This window comes from Triticum aestivum, chromosome 7A (assembly GCF_018294505.1).
Source record: "Triticum aestivum cultivar Chinese Spring chromosome 7A, IWGSC CS RefSeq v2.1, whole genome shotgun sequence".
Classification (NCBI taxonomy): Eukaryota; Viridiplantae; Streptophyta; class Magnoliopsida; order Poales; family Poaceae; genus Triticum; species Triticum aestivum.
The window spans coordinates 312276129-312281294 of NC_057812.1; positions in this window are offsets into that span (position 1 = coordinate 312276129).

A 5166-nucleotide genomic window follows, 5' to 3' on the forward strand; every position below is an offset into this window, starting at 1 on the left:
AAAGAAGAGGCATATGGGCAGCAGAGAAGGGAATCGGTTGGAGATGATGGCACATCGGTGGCCTCCGAGGAGGAGGCACGCCGGGCCAAATGAAAATAATAGGATGGAATTGTCGTGGCATGCTCTCACCCACGGCAGTTCGTGAGCTCTTGGATCTACAAGGACGCACTAAGGCAGAGTTAATTTTTCCTTTCAGAGTCTCATTTAAATAAATGTAAAGTTGATGAGCTTCGTCGTGTTTTAAATTTTGATTCAATGTTTGTAGTTGAGAGCGATGGCCGGACTGGTGGCCTTGTCTTGTTTTATCATGAGATGAATAAAGTTGTTTTGAATTATGAGTCGAGTAATTTTATTGATGTTCTATTTATGAATGAGAATATTGTACAGTGGCGTTTTACGGGTTTTTATAGCCATCTGAACTAGAATGGTCACGTTTTGTCGTGGAATGATATACGTAACTTGCATAATAAGGGCGACCACCCCTGGGTGGCACTACTGTAGGACGCTGTTAACGCGACACTACGATCAGAGACCCTTCGGCGAAACTGTGTGTGATGCAATAATCGCAAATGGTGGTGTAAAAACCATCAAAAAAGGTACAAAACATTTGTGATGACGGATGCATCAAACATGGTTTAGATTTTAGTTGTGTGTGCGATGCAGGGCATACGGTTTAGTTCAATTAACTGTTTGTGATGAGGCAACACAAAAGAAACGGGTGGCCAGATGAAGGTGTGTGCAATATACAGCATACGGTTCACTCGGATGAACTGTTTGTGATTAGGCAACACAAAAGAAACGGTCAGCCAGATCAAGGTGTGTGCAATATACGGCATGCGGTTCACTCGGCCTTGTCGTTAGTGTGTGACCTCTGTGGCAACCGTTCGCTCCCCACTAGCCTCTTCTTGTATCGTGGCAACCGTCCACGGCATCTTCGCCTTTCCCTCTTGATTTGGAACTCCTATCGCACGCTCTTCCTCCCTCCATTTGCCTTCACCATTTCCTTCTACCATTGTTCGATCGTCTTCTCCATGGAGGGAAGAGGACGGAAACTACCCCGTTATTCTTGCCTCGATCTGAAAGATGACGTGGTGGAGGAACTCATTGATCGGTGCGATGTCATCACCTCGGGTAGCATGGCAGGTTCGTTCAATACCATCCTCGACTCAACTAATAGCATCATTACAAGCAACCCAAGGGTCCGGGAGCAGTTTGATCTCCCCTATCTTCTTCGTCGTGACCCTGTTCACTGGTGCGGGGACGACGGAAGCCTTGCCTTGTGCAAGTTGATGCTGCTTGATAATGATATGTGTGATGTTAAGATGCCATCACTTGAGCGTAAGGCTTGGGAAGGTGCAAATGGATATTGGGTTGTTTATATTGGGTACAACTGTGAGTAGGAACTTTTGAATGTGTACACTCGTCACCGGGTACCACTTCCATAAATCTCAGACTGCCCTGAAGTTGAGCACACCGGTATTCTACGTACGTTCAAATACGATCATGGTGACTGTCGTCTACGAAAGATAGCAATTTGTCGAGTTCCCAACCGCTCTTGGGATTACACGAACTAAGAAGTTGTTGCTATCTTCGACAAGCTTGTTGCCATCCTTGCTTCCACGACTCGATGGATATTGCTCAAAAATCAATTTTTGTACACGGATGAGTACTGTGATGCAATTCAATATGAGGGTCTTGTGTTTGCTGCCACCACTCGTGGCACTGTTTTTGCATGGAATCCTTATGGTTTTGGTACGTTGGTCTTCCAGCGTAATTATAATTGTTTCATCCACATGCATGCGGGTTAGCTAGCTAGTTTCCCTTTACTAATTAACCTTCTTGTGTTTCCAAGGTCCAGTGAACATTCCACCACCTATACTTGAAAAACTTTATAACCAAGAGGGAGATGACGATGGTGATGAGCACGAGCATGAGGACGAGCAGGACCCATATACTCAGTGGCGCCTGGCAACTTATTCTGATGGATCACCTCTTCTTGTCTGTATACAGGGCACTGATGATGTTACTAAGGAAGCAGGTGTTGTCTCGCATGGTCGCACTCTCCGGACCTATTCCAACATCCATTGCAAGGTATTCGGGATGGATACTAGTGTGCTAGCGTCAACATCTTCTCCCTAGTTCAGTATTGATAGTCTTGGAGAAAACTCACTCTTCCTTGGACAAAACTATCCAATGATGGTGAAAGGCGATCCAGCTGCTATTGACACAGCGTTACTACCATTTATGAGAAGCAACTGTATCTATACCTCGTACATTATTATGCTTCCCTACCGTGGCTACCACAATATGGGTATTGAAATAGGCCGCTTCAGCCTGGATGATCAGTCCTGCATTGGTCTCGAGATTGACAGTAGCTGGCCCTTCCCAGAGAATCACTTCTGGTTCAAAGCAAGTGTTTCCAACGCCGAAGAGTATTTGAAATGAAGTTCATTTCATCACTTTCTTATTTGTTGTCTGATAAAAACTTTACTTTACTAGAATGTTTTGTTGGAAATGATCTATAATCCAACATGTATCCTCGTTGTCATTGTGGGTTGATGACTTGTATGTAATCAATGGCACATTTGCATATGCGTCCATCAACTCACGCCTGCTAGTGGTGTCCATATGAACATTGCTAGTGATTTTATTTGCAAAAATTAGATAGTGCTAGTGATTTTTAGCTACATATTTTGACAAATCGCAGTGTTACAAGGTTGACAAATGGCAATGTTACTAGATAAACAAATGTCAATCTTTCTAGTTTGACAAATGGCAACATACCCAATATGATAGATGCAAATCTTACCCAATTGTTTCTACATGGTTGCACACGGGTCATCCAAAACAACCGTTTGCGTTGAAGGGGTGCACAAATCCTACACTGCGAATTTTCCCTTGACTTAAGGGGGAAGACCATAGCTCTCACTTTGCATACGGGTGGTCTATCTAAAACATTTGCGATCAAGAGCTGCACAAATCCTTCTCGGCACATTTTCCCTTGGCTTCCTAGGGAAGTTGTCGGTTTGCATGCGGGTGTTCTAACTAAAACATTTGCGATGAGTGTTTTATATTTAAAAACCGTTGACGTTATTTTCAAAATAAAATAGTTTGATAAATCTGTACATTAAGAGAGAAAAACGCAAGTTCGTTCAAACCATATCTTTCATTCAGTCATACTGCGAATTTATATTCATATGATCGAGATATAATATTAAACCCGAGAAAAAAACTATTTCTGGCGGCGGCAGAGGCGGCGTGCCGCGCCGTCGTTGTCGTCCTCTGGGACGCCATTGTTGAAGTCTTAAAGGTAGCACAAAATGGTCTTCACTTGTAAATCAAACATCATGTCGTCGCGCGATCGACGGGCGGGGCGCGGGAGGACGGCAACTGGCGCCGCTGAGAGGTAGCGGTCGACGACAGCATCCCATGCTGCTGAGTGGGGCATGTGCACGGGCACGGTCGCGCCAGGTGCAACCAAACACACGGGGACCGGCGCCGCGGTGGGTGGAGGGGCGCGCATGGGTAGGGGCACGGGCTCGGCGGGTGCAGCCAAATGCATGACGGCCGGCGCCACAGTGGGTGGAGAGGCACGCACGGGCACGGGCATGGGCGCTGGCACTGGCATGTACATGAGCTTGCGCGGGTCCGCGGAGACCTCGCTGACCCCCGTGGCTTCCAGCTCTAAGATAGTGCTCAGCGACCAGCCCGTCAATGCTACGGGGATAGTCGTTGGCGCGGGCGCGGGGATGGGAGCTAGGACGGGAGCGGGGGTAGCAACCGTCGCGGCCAGCTCGTTCAGGGCCATGTCCATGAGGCCCCATTCCTCCTTATTTTCTATCTCCTCCGGCTCGGAGTCGACTTCACCAAACTTGAAGACTAGTGGCAGATGATCATTCTACGCCATGGCGTTGGTGGAGGTCTATGGGAGGGAGGGGAATGGGAGGCGAACAGTAAGGCCGCCAGTATTAAACAGCGGTTGTTTCCCAATGAAGTCAAAGGGCTCGCTTCCCAATGAGCCTACACAGCGGACAACTCGCACGCTTCCCGATGAGCCTACGCATTGGAGGACAGCTTGCACGCCTCTCGGTCAGCCTGCACACCGGACTCCACTCGCACGCCTCTCATTTAGTCAAGCAGCTGTCCGCACGACACCTCCTATAGCCATCAAACGAAGACATGTGGCGTCACGTGAATGGTTAATAGAACGCACACGTTTTGAATTATACGAATGTTTGAGATATTAAAGTCGCAGCTATTTTTTCAAAATGCCTTTGTTGGTTGTTATTTGAGTGTGCCTTCTCTCAAAATGGACACGAAAAATACCACGGCATGTCGGGTGCCATTCCATGATAGCATGCCAAGTTTCATGAATTTAAGACGGGTTTTGGATTTACTAGAATTTAAAAAAAAAGTATCTCAACGATTTGCCGGCAATCAACAGTGCCCTGGTGTTTGAAATTCATTCCTATTTCTTGCATGGGACCTAAGCATGCACGCAAGAACACATATTTTATTTTCCAACCATTTATATGCACTGGAGCATGTGCATGTAGTTCAAATTTGAATTATGCACATAAAAGCCTAGAAAACCCGGTTAATGAATAAAAATGTCGAAACGAACCCCGAAAAAATCCAAATGTTAACATGACACTCATGTTGTTCTATGTTGACACTAGAAAAAATTTGAAAGCAATAAGAGGCAGCGGATATCATTTCATCCCCAAAGGTGGGACGTTCCCTACCAAAACCATCAGGCTTGTTGTGAGAAGCTCTGGTTTGTCAGAAACTTATACCCAAACCTACCCCAAATGGGACAAAAATTTTACCATGGCATGTTGATGTCGCTCCATGATAGCATAGCAAGTTTCATGAATTTCAGACGAGTTTTGGATTTACTAGAACTTAAAAACCAGGTATCTCAATGTTTGCGGCCGAGTGACCGTGGCAGGTTGTTTGACATTCATTCCCATTTCTTGCATGGGACCTAAGCATGCAACCAAGGACACATATTTGAATTATTTAACCAATTTATATGCATTAGAGCATGTGCATGTGGTTCAAATTTGAATTATGCACATAAATGCATTGAAAACTCAATTAATACATAAAATGTCCAAACAAACCCCGAAAAATCCCAAAAATTGACACAATACTCCTAATGTT